This window comes from Lichenostomus cassidix, chromosome 9 (genome assembly GCF_008360975.1).
Source record: "Lichenostomus cassidix isolate B80296 chromosome 9, HeHo_3.0, whole genome shotgun sequence".
NCBI classification, from domain to species: Eukaryota; Metazoa; Chordata; class Aves; order Passeriformes; family Meliphagidae; genus Lichenostomus; species Lichenostomus cassidix.
In genome coordinates, this window is record NC_139490.1 from 2,503,343 (window position 1) to 2,520,444 (window position 17,102).

General features: G+C 40.6%; 1 protein-coding gene and 1 long non-coding RNA gene across 2 annotated transcripts in view; both read right to left on the reverse strand.

Annotated features, from left to right (window-relative positions):
* The window catches only part of SI (sucrase-isomaltase), a 43,111-nt gene extending 41,928 nt beyond the window's left edge, over positions 1-1,183 (reverse strand). The window contains exon 1 of the mRNA XM_085068956.1: positions 1,036-1,183. The gene's annotated coding sequence lies outside the window, so the exon portion shown is untranslated. The remainder of the gene's footprint in view (positions 1-1,035) is intronic.
* Positions 1,184-4,105: 2,922 nt separating this feature from the next.
* LOC146433063 (uncharacterized) lies at positions 4,106-15,590 on the reverse strand. The gene is made up of 3 exons (XR_014853979.1): positions 15,221-15,590; positions 7,155-7,259; positions 4,106-4,781 (listed from the first exon to the last, which is right to left on the reverse strand). It is a non-coding gene; the product is annotated as an uncharacterized LOC146433063 (long non-coding RNA).
* Between the last annotated feature and the right edge of the window lie 1,512 nt (positions 15,591-17,102).

Genomic DNA, 17,102 nt, shown 5'->3' on the forward strand with positions numbered 1-17,102 from the left:
CTTCCCCTTCTTTCCTTTTCTAAGCTTTCTTTTGTCCTTTAGAGTAAACACAAGTCAGTTCTTTTTTTTACAGAGGAGGAACTTGGTTTGATAAAAACACACCTGAGGAAAGCTCTGATAGCTCTGAGAACGTGTCCAGGACACGTGGGGAAGGCAAGACAGGTAAATTGGTTTTTTGTACAGTGGGAGAACAGGTTGTTTACAGGCTCATGGTACAGTGGCTGCTGCTGAAACCACAACTGAAATATGGGAGAAGAACTCAATGGAGTCAGTGCCTTAAAAAGCTGTGGAAAACACGAGGTTTTCCCAAATTCCTTTTAAATTTTTTTGGTGAGCAAGGTGTGCTGTGCCCAGCAGGCTGTGCTGGCTGAGAGAACAACCCAGAACCATTAACACTGAACTGTTCACCAGCAATCAAACTGATCAAAATTAATTAAAACTAACCTCAGCATCCAGATCAATACACACTGGCAGCTATCACTGCATTTAGCTTTTGGTTAAGAGCATTTAACCTCATCAAACAGAGTTAAATACAGATAAATTGGCTCTTTGCAGTTCAGAAAGTGTGGGAGCACATGGGCATTGCCCTGTATTGCATCAGAACACTTTTACACGTTTTAATGGTGACCCACAGGAGTCAAAAATACTTTAGAAGAAACTATTTTGTGCATGAAATAACAGTTCAAGTCATTGTATGCTCCTGCTGCCATTTGTAACCCATCACTCTCTCTCTATCCCAAACCAAAATTCACTTTTGCTCTGTTGCCCCATAGGAGAACATCAGAAACCCTAAAAAACATGAGGATCATTTTTCTGAATAGCAAGATTTCATTCAGGTTCTTGTCTTTAAGGCCTTCCCCCTCCCCAGCTATATAATTGAATTTCAGATCTTTCTTCTCATAGTCTCCCTCCAAACCCAAAAACATTGGATATAAGATTTTATAATTTATAAATTCAAGTTCTGTTGCATGATGAGCATTCACCAGCAAGATGAAGCTCTCCAGAACCCTGGAAGCAATAGAAGGAATGCCATACCTTAAAGCCTCTGTTGTTCCCTCATCTGCTGACTGTGAAATTCAACATGAAGCCTGGGGCTTTATGTGGTGCTGTTATCAGTTCTCAGCTGTGTTTGCAGAGCTCTGGGCCAATGGCAGCACAGGCAGATTGCAGTCACGCTTTGCACTAAACGCTGGGGTTATTACAGCCAAGGAATTGCTGATTAATTGGTGATATTTAGGTTCAATGGGAAGCATCGGATTCTGGACAGGAGAGAAAAGCAGCCATAAAACGCCAATCAGCTCATCCAGTTGCATGACTGGACTTTTTTAATATCTTTTTTTTTTTTTCATATCTTTGTTACTTTAACCTTCATGGAACACTCATAATTCTTTGTCAATTATTTCTACTTTAATCACCACAAGGAGTCGTTAAACATTCCCAAATGAGGGACAGAGCTGTTGGACTCTTTGCAGGAGCGAATTGAATTTACGACCATTAAAATTTTTATTGGAATTAACTATAAATTATTAATCTTAAATCAATAAAAACAGATTTCATGGGATACTAATACTAAATGTCAAAAGCAGATGACAAAGAAGAAAGATTATCACAGAAATGTTAAAGAAGTTAAAATTTTATAGCAAAGAGGTTTCAATCATAACCTTAATATGAATCCTTCACCCCTAACAGATAGCTGTGATTTTAGCATTAAATCCCTATTTTCCACAGGAATGCTTTCCATTTATATTATTAAAGCATTTACAAGTAATTTTTCAATAATAAAGAAATGGCTGGGAAGTGCTACTTGCATTTTTTGAACTGCTCACGAATTCATGCCAATTCCTCCATCCCTCAGCTCTGCCTGTGAAGCCCAGGAATGAGAAATTTGGAATGTTTCCTGTCAGAGCACAGAGGGGATTTGTCCCTTTTCCTCAGTCAGAACTTAAAGGAAGGAAAATCAATGCAGAGAGCACTGGAGCTCTCCTGCATCCATCCATCATCCATGGATCCATCCATCCATCCATCATCCATCTATCCATGACCCATCCATCCCTGGATCCATCCATACATGGATCTATCCATCCCTCCATCCATCCATCATCTATCTGTCCCTGTGTCCATCCGTCTGTCCATCCATCAATCGTCCATCTATCCATCCATCCATCCCTGGATCCCATCCATCCATCCATCCCTCCCTCCATCCCCACTCAGACCAATGCCACCACTCCCAGTGACTCAGGTGAACAACAGGCAGCATTTCCAAGCCAATCTCATCCCTCCTTTCCATGAGAACAACACCCCTGTCTGAGTAAACTCTGGAAACATTGCTAAAAATTGTTAAATATGCTGCTTTACGAGTGTCTATTGAGACAAAATAATGGTTGAGTGTGGATTATGAGGATGATAAAGGTTAGGGAAGCCTGAGGGGTTTGTTTGATGAGTATCTCTTTCCCAAAGTGGTTTGTTTGGTGGATATTCGCTTTCCAAAGTTTCTATATTCCATTTACCAGGAAAGCCCTCAGCCCAGCACAGCATATTCCATGTGTTTGATTGCACAATCTCCCTGCCATCAATAAAACCATTTGCTTAAGTGCCTCCCTGAACTCGTGGTGCCCCAAACCTCTGCTATCCATCACCCTGGGAACACAAAGGTCTCCAGGGAGGCTTTACCAGCAGGTTTCCCAGCTGAGTGTGTTCCCATTACTCCCCAGAGGAGATCAGGATTTCCAGGGCAAGCTGTGAGATCCAAGCCCAAGGAGGAGGAATCAGGAAGGCTCCTCACTCAGGGACACTGAGAGGCCATAAAGACAACAAGAACTCCATGAAATCAAGAGCTGGAGCAGTGTGGTCTCTGCTTTGATTTCCAGGAATTCAGAGCTGATTCCCTTCTGGCAGGTGGGAAGAAAAATTATTAGAAGCTCAGGGGTACAGGCTGGACTGGAGAGAATGGCGCAGGAAAGCTATCTAGGAAATTAGGTACTGTTAAAAATGTAGTAATTTAAAAAGAGACATTTATCTCTTCACTTTGAACAGGTCCATTTTTAATTAAATCACACTCAACTTGCAAAGCTCGTTAGCTGGGCAGGGTGAGCTCCCTGGTTGTATTCCCTCACTCAGCTCTGCTAATAATTGGGGTTTCAGCCAAGGGACCATGCTAAGAGATAGAAATAGGAATAGAAATGGCTTATGCTTTGTCTACAGTTAAATAAGATTTGTTTTTTCACTGTTTCAGTATCAAATATTTAATATAAGTTGCAGTTGCAGCCCTTAATTCCTGTAGGAATCTGTTTTCAGTGACCAGTCCAGCCAGAAACATAACTATTACTAGTTATTACTAATAATTATTATTCTTAATTATTATTATGCAAGAACATGTGGCTCAGATCCAGAGGGAGCACACTCCTGCCACCCACACATTCCACCTTTGCCCTGGGCTGAGCCACCCTGCAATCCCAGAGCTCCAACCTGGGAGCTGTCCAGGGTAGCTCTGCTCACATCCAGGGAAGGAAAAAAGCTGAGCTGTTCTGAGAGGCCTGGAGTCTCCTCCAGACTTTCAACTGAGCAAGGCAAGGAGCTTTAAAGCCTCACAAATACACTGAAAACAGATTTTCCCCCAACGAGACTCTGGAGAGAATGAATTTGGATTCATCCCATGTTGTGTCATTTTCCCAAAGCACATCACAATTCAGGATCAGATGCTGTGAGCTCCGTCTGAGACAAAAGCAGTTTTCATTTTATAGCAATTGACAACCAAAATATTTTGATTTTGTTTACCAAACAGACAGAGGAATAATATCAACTGAGTCATTTCATTGCAACGGAGAAGCAGAACATATTGAAGTTCATTTTCGAAGTATGTGCAGTTCTTCTAAAACAAATGCAAATAGACATAGTATAGAAACTATTTTTTGTAGATAAATATACTTCTTTATGTCTAAACAATGGATCTTTATCCTCATTCCAATACCACTTTTGATCCAACAAATTATGGCAGACGTAATGAACATTAAAATTGAATCCCAGTGTCATTTATGAATTTTTATTAGGTCAAATTAGAAACCAGTGCTAGTCACGATAATGATTACAAAATAAGGATTCCAATGGATCTATGGTGTACAGAAAGAGGAATAAATTTTGCACTTCTCAGTGCAAATGAGGAAGTGACTTGCTGTGAACCTCTAAAATCCAACAATAATTACAGAAAGTCAGTGCAGAACACACTGCTCAGGTGATGACTCAGTGGGTAAGACCTGAAATCAGAGGAGAAATGTTATAACAATACTCCTAAAAAACCCCCAAACCCTCTCATTCTTATTTAATCGCTGCTGAACACAAAAAGCACGAAGCGAGAAGGCGTCTGATGTGGAAGGAACAAGTGTCAGGATGGTTTGAACCATAATCATGAATATAAATCACTTGATTATGTCTGAAAATTAATAACTGCTGCTGTTCAAGATAGCAAGGGTAGCTCTTCGTGGAGCCAAGTCTTATGTATTGCCAATATTTATTATCTGCCTTCTCAACTGACAAAGAAATTACAAGTTGCACAAAAAAAAAAAGAATATTTTTCCTTTGGCCATTCATGCATAAATACGTGGAAATATCAAAATGTGCCTGACATTATTGCTTGATCAAAATCTATTATCTGCTTTCTGATTTTTTTTTTAAGCTGTAATGAGACAACATCGGGGATATTCCAAAATGGAAAGCGTCCTGCAAGCAAGAGATTTGAACCTGGCATTTGTAGCTGACAATGCTCACTTCAGGATAGACTTCACTGCCTGCAAATGAAGGGGAAAAGGAGAATTAATATTTGCTTCCAGCTAATTGCTGGCTCCTGATCATGCACCGAGTTGAAAGTGACTCTCAGCTGCATCCTCCCAGCTCTGGAAAAACGCAGAGCAGAGAAAGGAATTCTGCACTTGCAGTTGGGTGAAAACACCATCCATAGCAAACTGGAAAAAAAAGTTTTTTTTCACTTACTCATTTGTACTTCTCCCTCCTCCTCAAATATCTGAATTCACAATTTGTTGACTTTGCACACTGTGGTGTTGGTTTTGGGGTCTTTCTGCTGGGAACAATTGTCGGGTTTTACCCTCAAATTTATCCTCTCTCAGCTTCTTCAGCTTTATGTGATTTTTTTTTCCCTCATGCTCCTTCCTACCTGGAATGTACCAGGAAGGAATTTTCACTCGTGCTGGCAGACCTAGACACATCAGAGGAATTATCTGATTGTGAACGTGTTTAGGTTAACATTCCAGTTAAATATGATTGTTTTGAATTTAAAAAAATAGGCATTGCTTCCCATGAAACCTAGTTGGTGAAAAGCTGAAGAACTGGTTTCAGGGGGGAAAAGTCCATATCAGGTTTTAAATCCCTTTAAAAAGACTGTCCTTCCTTCTCCTTTGATTCCTTAAAAATGGGGAAAACTCTTAAACCTCCCAAGGCAGGTCATTAATTCTGTGCCTTCCAGACAGGGATGAATTCACATCTGATGCCCTCAAATAAGGCAGATACTCCTTAATAATTCAACTATGGGCAAATGAAATTCTCAGATTTAAGACCCCAAATCGCCCCTCTGTGTTTAGGCTGTCCAAAGGCTCAAAAAATAAAATAAATATTGACTCAAGCACCTCTTTATGCCAGTTTGGAGACACATATGCACAGACCACCAGGAAGCCCAGGAATCTGCCAGCTCCAAAGATCCTTGAGTCATACATCAGGCAGATCCAAAATAGCCTTTGATGGATTTTCTAATGCTATTTAAGAGAAAAACCCAATAAACTGGGGACTCTTACTTTCTTGGCTTGTAAATATTAATATATTTTAAGCCAGGAAGTACAGGAACTTTAGTTATTTTCTTTTAAAGCGAGGTTAATATCTAGGTTAATAATGACAATAATAATAATTAAAAGAAAGCATTTTAAGGCGAAATTACAGAGCTGCAATAATGACAACAACCTAAAAGGAATAAAAGCCTCCAGTTAGTAAATAACACTCAAGATACACCTTATTAAATCCTAACTTCTTTATCCACCACTCCTAACCCATCACACTGGGTTTTTTCATGTTTTTGTTGAACAAAAGCTGAAACGACAGATTATGCCCCAGCTTTTGGAGTGAGGAAAAGATAATTCAGAACAGAGCTGCTTAATGAAATCAGGGCTTTGACCCTTTGCAGTTTTTTTTGTCAGAGCTCATTGCTTCTCCCATGACTTTCCCTGTCCTTGCTGCAGATGGTCCTGCAGCCAATTCCTGTGTTCCTTGCTGCTCCCGAGCAGGAAACAAAGCAAAGCCACCATTATTATCTTTTTGATTCCCTGCCAGCTCTTTGCTTATTTAGACATGATACTGCTGGATATTATTCAGCTTTGCGTTTCTCACCGGCGGAAAATAATAGATGGCTATTGTCAGAAAACAAAAGGATTAAAGGCTTAGGAGCTTGGGGTGAATGTTTAATATTCAGATATTTGTAGCAACAACCGAGAGATGTGAGCAACGCCAGTGCCAAGAAAGTAATTTCCTTACACCTGTTTTTGTGTGGTAATTCAGGGAGCTCTGCCCAGGTCTGGGAAGGAATATTCCTGGGGCAGGATCCGTTGGTGAATCCTGACACCATCCAAGCTGCGGGAAACTCGAAAACTCATTACAACCTTCGTTGCCACTCTCACCTCCAGGTGATTTCAGCTTCCAGTGACCTCTAAACTTACACCCCTGGGTTATTTTTGTACCTCTGGGATGAAGGATTCAGATGTTCCAATGTGAAATATGCCCGTCGAGGTTTCACTCAGGCATTCGCGTGACGCAGGAGTGGCCAGGGAGCAATGATAAAGTTTTTCCATAAGTGCAGCATAAAGTTGATGATAAGGAGTTTAGGAGCTAAGGTTGGAGTTAGGAGTGTCTGCACCACCCTGGGGCAAACAGGAAAACTGTGGATTATCCCAAGGGTGTGTTGGGAATGACCTTCACAGTGAAATGAAAATGAATGAATGAAAATGAATGAAATGAAAAGCAACAACCTCCCATGAAATACTCCTGGAATTACCAACCCAACAGCAGGAGCTCTGCAGAGCCTTGGGAAATATTTATCCTTACAGCTAATATTGAACTCCATTCTCAAGGAAATGGGGATAAGGAAGGAATTTTTTACTTACTCCACAGAGTTCCCAGTGCATCACTCACTCCAGGAAAAATGTGCTCCAAGGAAGGAAGAGCTGGTTGCCAGAGTGACCTTGTGCTGCCCAGGAATTTTACTAGAGCTGAATAAGGAATTTCATTTCAGTTGCTAATAGCCACATAATTAACCCAAATTAATACTAAAATTAATCAATAAATTGGGAAATGAAGTCATTACCACTGCAATAAAAAACTTCACATAACAGTGCAGATTTATTGGGAAGGAAATGTGAAATCCAGTGAAAGTCGTGATGGAGGGATATTGTTACAGACTGTTGGCTCTAAATTAATGTTAAATAAGCACCTTGTTAAATGAAACATTTTTCTGTGTGATTTGGAAGATGTGAAGCTGGTGGAACAGGTCCAAAAGGAATGGGAGGCAATACCAATGATAAAATAAAAATAAATGCAAAAACTGGAGTGATAATATTGACAGAAATAATTATTTTTCACCCACAAGAAAGCGTCTCAGGATTATCAAAAATGAGCTGGCCATGAGTGTTCAGGTGGAGGTGCAGAGGTGAAAAATAAGAAAGAGAAAATAATATTATGGCACAAAACTGTCTGAGATAGACATAAATGTCCCAAAAATTTGATGAAGAGGGTTACTTAATGCCATTAAAACATGGAATAATAATAAAGCAAAGGGCAATTGGACACTGTTAGACAGTGATGAGTCATGGATGGAAGGAATTTTTGATCCTCTTTTGTTAGAAAAATTGCAGTGCACCTATTTTAAAAGATAAAGTTATCTGGCATAGGTATTTGTACCAGGTAGAAGCAATAATGTGATAGACATTTAATTGCATAATTTAAGCTTTACTGTCTGAGTCAAAAAATTGAGATGTTGTCAAATCAATACCTGGTGATTCATGCAATTGGAATGTGAGGAATGCTCCAAAGAAAATGGCTAAACTCAGGATCAAGCAACTTGAAAACTATTCTTTCCCATCCAAAAGCCAACTTTCATTCTCTTCTTAATTTTTTTTTTTTTAATTCTATACAAAACTATAATTCTGGGTTTCCGTTGAAGGAGAGGAAGAAGAAGACTTAAGAGAATTCTGAATTTCAGAGGAAGGGCAGAAACACCCCAGGAACAGAAGAGCTGAGGAACTCTCCCTCTGTCAGGAAACCAGGAAGGCTGAACAGTTCTGTTCCTATTTGGAATATTCTCCACGGCAGTGACACCCTGAACAGCAAAACTTCCACAAACTCATCTCAGCTGCCTTCAGGAGTCCTTGGCTGCCCCAGTCAGGCATCAACCACGAGGGTGGAAATCCATGCAGAGAACTTTGGAACTGTGACTATCAAAATGTCAGCTCAACAAATCATTTATGCATTTCCATTGATTTATTCCTCAATCATGGAGCAAGCAACACTAGAAAAGATAGGAAGGGAACAAAAAAAGGGAAAAACTGATAAAAACCCAGGGGAAACACTGCAAAAAATGTTGAATGCATGTGGCAAGCACAGACTCTTTCCCATGGGAATTTTTCTCTTCTTCTTCCTGTGTTCCATAAACAACGATAAAGTTTGGATGTTATTGAAACGGTCTCTGGAAAGATAGGCAGTTCAAGCCTGGCCAATCGGCCTGGGGGGAGGTTTTGAATTGACCCAATCTGGATGATCTTTGAAAGTCTATATAAGTTTTAGAATTAAATAATAAAATCAGAAATTCGCCACATTGGACACGGCTTGGTTCTTGCACTCTGCTAGCGGTTCAACAGCGAAAAACTGCAAAGTGTCCCCAAGGGGTGACACATCCCAGTGCCCACCATCCCTCAGCCCTCTGTGCCCAGACAGTCCCAGGCACTCAGCTCTGATGGCAGGAGAGCTCCCAGGCTCTGCTAAATGGATGGAACAATACCTTGGCAAATTGGGGAGGAGTGGGAGCACCACGATAACCCTGAATCTGCATTTTGAAGGCTTTCAGAGGCTCTGGAAGGTGTGTGCTGAGAGATAAAGCACCAGCCTCTGACAAGGAGACTTTAATCCATTAGATATTTGCCACCTAAATAGCTCCACTCTGCTAGACCTGAAGCTTTCCCTGAAACAGAAGTGCTGTTTCCTTTTTTTTAAATTTTTCCCAGTTATCTTGTTTTACAGCTTTCTCCACTCCAGTCCTCAGCCTGCATTTAGGCAATTATTTCCCATTCCTTTGAACAGAAATACAATATCTGATGGTGGCAAATGTGCAAAGCACAGAAATTCCTGAGTCTCACTCCAGCATCTTATTACAGAGCCCCATTTCCTCGTTTGTTGTATAATTATGGGCAATTAGGGCTGAGAGCAGCGAGGTCACTTCTGCTCCTTGAAGTGTGTTTGACACAAAAACTCCATTGCTGTAGTACATGGAAACCAAAATGGCACAGAGGAGAGCTTGATTTAGTGAAAGCAAAGTCAGAAAGTGTTTCCTTCAAGTGTCCAAATCCCAGAGCAGCCCCTCTGGGGGCAGAAAACCATCACTGGGATTCATCCTCATTCCTTTCCCATTGTGATTCTGGGAATGTGGGGGAAACACATGCAGTGAAGACACAGCTCATGATCTGAGTGTTGAAGGAGTCACAGGTATCAACTTCTGTCTGAAAGTTTAAAGATTTTCTGATTGGAATAAAATCACGTGCAGGATAAAGGTAAATCAGTATAATGTAATAACTCATTAGCTTATAAGATGTTCCAGAGAGACTGAACTCCATCACACCTGGAAGGAAAAATAATTCCTTACCTATTCCCTCCCTTTGGTGTGCTGATGGCCACAGGGATAATGAACATTCAACAATTAACTCCATTCCTCAAATAATTGAATATATCAGTCAATTCACAGGAATTTGTGCTTCTTGGTTGCTCCACCAAGGACACAATTCTTCTTAATCGGAACAATCCCTTTGCACCCTGAATCACCACAGCAAAAACCAAACACTAAACGTGCCAGAAAATTGCCCTGATTAAACCCCACTGCTCTCCAACGTGAGCTTCACCATAATTGCCCAAACTGCTGCTTCAATAAGGCACTATTTACTTATTTTTCTATAGGATTTGCAGCTTTAGTGACACCATAATTACAGCAAAGATACACAAGTCACTTAAATTACTGCAGCAATTAAACCACACTAATGTGCCCCAATTATTTCCTCCAAGACAAACAGCACGTTTTCTAGGATCCTTTATTTCTTTGTGAGATGCCATCCAGCATTTTCATTCTCTGTTTGGTTTCCCTTTGTCAATAATGCTTTGGAAGTGGCAGCTAAAATTTCACAAGTGAATGGGACATGTAGGACTGCTCAGGGATGAGCACAGCTCAAGGGTTTGGATGTTGAGGTGGCAGCTCTGTGCTCCAGGACTGAGCCCAAATATCCATGGAAAGGAATTATTCATGTTAAAAAGCTTGAATTGACCTCCAAATGGCTCCTGTGTTCAGAGTTCTGGCTATGCAAAAACCTCATTACAAAGGAGCAGCAGCAAGGCAATGTCCTGAAGTTTCTGTGTTTAACGGACAGAGAACTGAAATGACATCAGGTTACATAAAATATTGATGCTCACTTTTCACTTACAGCCTTTTATGTGTTTTGCATGCAAAAGGTCTTCCTGCTTGGAAGGTTTTCTACTGGAATAAATTATTATCACAACATGTCTTCGTTTGCACAAGTGTTTCTTCAGCCAGCAGCAAAGAATAACTCGGGAGCTGATATAGAGACATTTTTTAAAAACTCACATTTTTCTAGGAAATTTTAGGGCAAGAATATCTGTATTTATCACGGTGCTTTCTGTTCTGGTGCCTCTGCAAACAGGAGAGAGTTTTTCACCACATTTCAGTTCATACATACCACACAGCAAAGCTGGTAATATTCCTCAGTGTTAAATTATTTCCCACTTGCAATGTCCAAATCCCATGGGATTGGGCTGACGGCACAGGGATCAGACATTCATCCCCTCCTGTCCTGTAGGGCTGCACACTCTGCCATTGGAGCACCCACTGACAAACCCCAGCAGCACTGAGATTTCCTTTGCAGTAATATTGAACTTACCAAGGGCTACAGAGCTGTTAAGAGCAGCAAAAAAAATCTGCTCCTTGCTCCCAGGTTGAATTGTGAATTGAAAATGCAACAGCCCAGCTCCATTATCATCACATCGGTGTTATCTCAGGCAGGCTGGGGGACAATTCTTGGGGACAGATAATGAGTTTGCCCTGGAATTGGGGACAGAAATGCTTCAAAGTAAAGCTTTATGCACACATTTTGCATTTTAAAAATCACCCTTCCCCCTTCCCACTGGTGCTTGATTTGTTTTAAATAGAGAGCAGAGTTTTTCAATCATGGGAATTTCAGAAGGGCTCAATTATCTTCATTTTCCCTCGCTGCAGGTGAAGTGTAAAGGAAAACCAATATCAACCCTGGGAACAAACCAGGCAGTCCAGGCAACAGCTAGAAACAATAAGTATGTTATACTTTAATTACAGTAATTATGTGAGACTCTCATTGAGCAATTACTGCTCCCAACAGCTGATCCAAGCCCTGCTCTCTGCTCTGCCCTGGGAATGAACCTGGGAATTCCCTGGATCTCCTGCTCTCCTCGGCAATGCAGAGCATCCCTGGGGTGCCTCATCCCAGACACCTCTGCTGGAAAGGCAACTGGAATGTGTCAGGACAGGAAAATGCTCAATAATCATAATTAAACCCAAATTAAAGGATCACTGGGGCCACCTCATTTCAGAATGTGAGTCAGCAATTAAACTTTTCCAACAGAAGATTAATAAGGATGAAGCCCTCAGAACTGAAATTCCAAGAATTCCGTCCCAGCTGGGGGAGAAATCAGTGTCTTTAGGACAAGACTTGGGTGAACTGACTTTCAAATGCACCTTGTAAATGGTGTCTGTGCAGGATCAGTGGTTTTAAAGCTGCTAAACTCAAAATGAAGTATTTTCCTGCTTGTCCTGAGCTGAAGAACCAGAGGGAAAAGAAAGATTGCTCAGACATCTTAAATAAACCAGTGCAAGTTTTGGCTGTAGGAATGCAGGCATGGAATATTCATTTAGTATGTATTATGGGAATATCAAGATGATATAAACAGAGTATTTGCTTGCTTAGAAGACACTGCAAATCTTTTCAAACAAAGCCACATCATCCATCACATAAAAACCAGGATGGGGCAGGGAAAGTTCATGTCTGAATGACTTCCTGACAATTCCTGAGAAAATGTTCTTAATAATGGAATACAACAGTGAGGAATAGAAGTACTTTAATAAACCATTAATAAATAATTGCTAATTAGTATTTTACACTGGTACTTAAATAAAGCCAACCGAGGAAGAGAGCTATTTAAATTATTTTAGTCTATAGATAAATGCTAATGAAAGGATAATAAAGGGATGTACCCCAAACCCCTTAGATACCCAGGCAGCATAAAATGAAACCTCTCCATTGGCTTTATTCATACAAATTACCCTAAAAACACCCGCTGAGAATCACATCCTATTTATCTGAGATCTCCTGACAGCAAGATCAAAGTGCCTTTCAGTTTCCTGCTGGAGCTGAACAGCAACACTCACACGAGCTGTCCTGGGGTTAGCTGAGCTGCTGTAGGTTAATCCATTAGCCTTCCACCTCTGGATGCTTCCCATCAATCCTGCCTCGTTCTCCAAGTGAATCTGGGCTTGTTCCACACAGCTTAATTGCTAGGGAATGTTTATTGCTCTGCTGTCACCAAAACCAGAGCAGTTCATCAAACACCTCAGCTGCTGCTGGTTCAAGGGCAGCCAGTGTGGAATTTTGGTGTCCATTTCTAGGGGAAAGGTCCCAAATGGACATTTTAGATTTAGGAGAACATGGAATAACTTAGTTGGAGGGATACTCTGAAGTTCAGCCTCACCAGGCTACATTGCTCCCACATGTTTATTAATAATTAATAATATGAATAAATAAACAAACCACGTGTTAAAGAACTTCATGTCAGAGATTATGGTTTGGAAATAACTCCTTGATGGGGATATAAGCAATTAAGTTTACTATTGCATCAAAACTTTTGTGGAATTGAAGGATTTCCTCTCAGGCTGAGATGCAGAGGAGCTGGTTGGGTTTCAATGTCCCTCAGTGGCTGCAAAGGTGACACAGAGGGCTGAGCCCTGCAGGCTGTGGTGCCACTGAGGCACAAGGGGCACCTGAAGATGTTCTTCCCCTTTTTCATAAATCTAACATGATTTCTTTCCATCTTTCAAAAAATATCAAATTTTTCCTCAACTTGTGCTATACTTTAGAGGAGTTTACCTTGTTGTCAGCTCTACTAACAGTTCATTACTCACCACCTTAACCCTTGAGCAGAGGATCTCCCTTTCCTAACAGAAACCAATTAAAGCTTTTCCTTTCTCTTTCTGTATGGGACTGTGGGAGGTTATTTGCCACTGGAATATTTGAAATGTAACATTGTCAGACCCTCTTCAATATTTCCTCTCTTCTCCTGTGATTCAGATAACACATTTTATAGACCTTGAGCTGCTCTCCCTGCTCTCCTGATGTTCAATTTACCCAAATCTGTGCAGAGCAGTGACATCTTTCAACAGATTGGGCTCTCCAGATAAGGCTCATCAAAGTCAAGAGGAAAGATTGTTCATTGCTTTGCCACTCTAACCCTAAGAAGAAATTTTCTGGCCAGAAACCCTCTTTGCACAGGAATGAAGAATGTAAATTACACCTAAATTTACAGAGGTTAAGTATATGTCAGAGTAACTCAAGGTGGTTCTGCTCACACCATTATTTCTCTGAAGAACTGACAGTTCTTTTACACTCCTTTTTTTCCCTTAGGTCCAAAAATCCAAGTTTTCCACCTGTTTTCCAAAATAAATGAACGATCTAAGCTTTTTTAAAATGTACTAATTGCTCATTTTATGGCTATTCCTTCTTAAAAGTATATACACAACTCAAACTTAATCCTTTAAAATACCCTAAATAAGGACTTTTCACACCATAACACTAAATAATCATCTATGCCATAAGGGAGGAAATAACACAGCAGTGGGAAACACAAACACAAAGTCAGGTCAAGCCATCTGTCATTTTTTCCCATGTACGAAAAGACAAATCCTGTCACCACGAGTAAATTGCAAACGTTTTCCCTGAAAAGACCATAACCTGTAAGTTTTGGGGAGGCCATGAAAGGATCAAATGTTTCACTGCTTTGTTTGTCAGCAGCACTGAGGGCAGTAATGGCTTTGTTATTTGAGGCCAAAGGAGCACATGGAGCTGTCAGCCACACACTGCAGCCACCCAAGGCAGCAATCAGCAGCTCAATCTCTGCTCTGGTTCTTAAAAGCATCCCTAACTTTAGCTGAATTCCACAAAGCAGAGGCTTGGAAGTTTTCCTGGGAGATGGGATTGGTGTAGTGCACAGGAAAAAGGAGTTGTGCAAGTGGAATGTATGAAGTTTTCCAAGGTTGGTGCTCAGATATCATCTGTGGATGAGCAGTGGTTTGGCTAAATGTGAAGGGAAAACTCTGTCATCTCCTGAATATCAAAAGATTTCTCCTGAAAATGAAAGGTTTGACCTTAAACTAGAGGTTTGACCTTAAACTAGAGGTTTATATCTCTTTTCTTTACCTGTGTTGAATCAGGTTTTGACTTTAATCTTACTTTAATAAGAGTCGCAGTTTTCTGCTTAAAAGCGATGAAAACTTTTTGATTTATGAGCAAGCAGCAGCAGTGTGTTACAATCTGGCCACCCAAGGCTGCTGTATTTATGGCAGCAATCAGCAGCTCAATCTCTGCTCTATTTCTTAAAAGCATCCCTAACTTTCACTGAATTCCACAAAGCAGAGGCTTGGAAGTTTTCCTGGGAGCAAATTCTGCATAAAACAACTGCTAAGCCTCTAAGGGATGTGGAGTTGGTGTTGAAAATGGATTCAGAGATGAGTGTGAATCTCTGTACAGACATTGTTCATATCTGTGAAACCAGAGCAGATCAATATTCCTCTTTACATCTGTTAGCAAAACACACAGCAAGAGTCAATTTCATTAATAACATTAATAACAAGTTGATTTAACTTTGCATCTCTTACCTTTCCCATCCGTTGGAGACAAACAATTCCTCTTCCAAATAAGCATTACAAGGGCTTTGAATATTTAATCCAAACTTAATTTCACTCCTTGTTCCCGTGGGAAGGACTGGGGAAAGCTGTAAGAGAGACTCAGGCTCTAGGCTGAGTCCATCAAAGTTTCAGGTGTGACTCCACCTGTGGTCCCTGCTGGTGCCAAAAAGGCTTCCCTGGGCATCTCCTCCTGAAGGATGGTGGGGAAATCCCCAGGGATCTTTCCCACAGCTGACTGAGTGCCCACAGCACCACCAAAACGGGGCATTTTCTCTCAGCTGATCAGAATAATGGGATTTTGGTCATGTTTTACTTGGTGATATAATCAAATCAACCCTGACGAAGCCAAGTGCACCAGGATGGTTGAAGCATTTTGCATTTCCCAAGCAGCATCAAATATCCTGGGGAAGTGTCTCCTACAACTCATGGAACCAATCAAAACATTATATTTAATTTTTCACTTGAAAATGCTCATTTCCCTCTTAGAGTTTGAATATTTCCACTTGGCAAATGTATCAAAGCTGGGAGTGGCTCGAGGTTCCATCAGCCATCACTTTTTAAATGAAACAATCCTAAACAGAATGCAATTGTGAGTTAAAGCAGATTTAAAGCAGGGAGCGACTGCAATGGAGCTGATCCTCAGATTGGAAGGTTATTTTCAGCTTCATTAAACCCAAAGCTTACAGGGATCTGTAGGAATGCAGCCTTTCCCTGAAAGCAGAGAAAATTACTTAATTTCAGATCCAAAATACCTTGGTGTTTATAAACATCAGACACAATTTCAAAGGAACATCATTTTATCCACTTACTTGGTGTAGTTTTAAGTGGAAAATCTTTTTTTTGCCATATTTTTGTGTGATATTTGTGACATTCAACAGCCATGACACTCACACAGGGAGAGGAGCACAAGTTTTTCTCAACTTTACACAAACTCAGACAATAATTTTAAGGGCCTTTATCACTTCAGATTATACAACTGCAGATAGCTATTAATATATAATTAGGTAATGTATGATTATTTGTACTTTATTGATCACTACATCATCTCATCACCACTAAAATTTTTATGCCTAAAGAGGTCCTTAAATAAATGAATAGACAGAGAATTAGACTGACCCTCTTTTGGGGCCTCAAGTGTGACAAATAACGATGGAAGCTCACAGGCTTTCTAATTACCTGGATAATTCAGGGGTTTGGTGCACCATTGTCATTCTTTTCTCCAGAGACCACAACGAAAATACTTATGATATTAACTGAACCCTAAGGAAAATTTAGACAATATTCCAGAGAATTGTTTCAACATGGTTCCACAGGTGTCTTAATCTTCCTCCCTGTACCTGTTTAATCAGTCAGGCACCACTGACTGCCAAGTCCATCTCCTGTGCTCTCTATAATTGCAAATCAATCATTACACAGGACTCCAAGCAAGAAAACAATACTAATAAGATTAAAAAGTAACCCCTAATTAATTAAACTCAAAGCCTCCATACTCCACGTGGCCCAGCCCTGTGACAGGTAATCATTCCTGGCTGGTTTAATGAGAATGTTCATGCTGACACTTCCCCTCTCTGAGGGCACCTGGACACCTGGAGGTTGGTGGGTTTGGCTTATTTATTCATTTTTTACAACCTAAACGGGATGAAAGAATTCAGTGTACAAGTCTGCCGAGTATTTTACTTATAGAGAATTTACAGTGAAATTCACTTTATGTATTTGGGAATTGTTTATGTCTGGAGCTGTGAAGTGCAGAGATGTGCCCTGGGGTGGGATGGACACACAAACACCCACATTTGCCTCTTTGCATCATCTGCACTTCTGCTTTTTGCTCAGGGAAACTCCTGCTCATGACAGA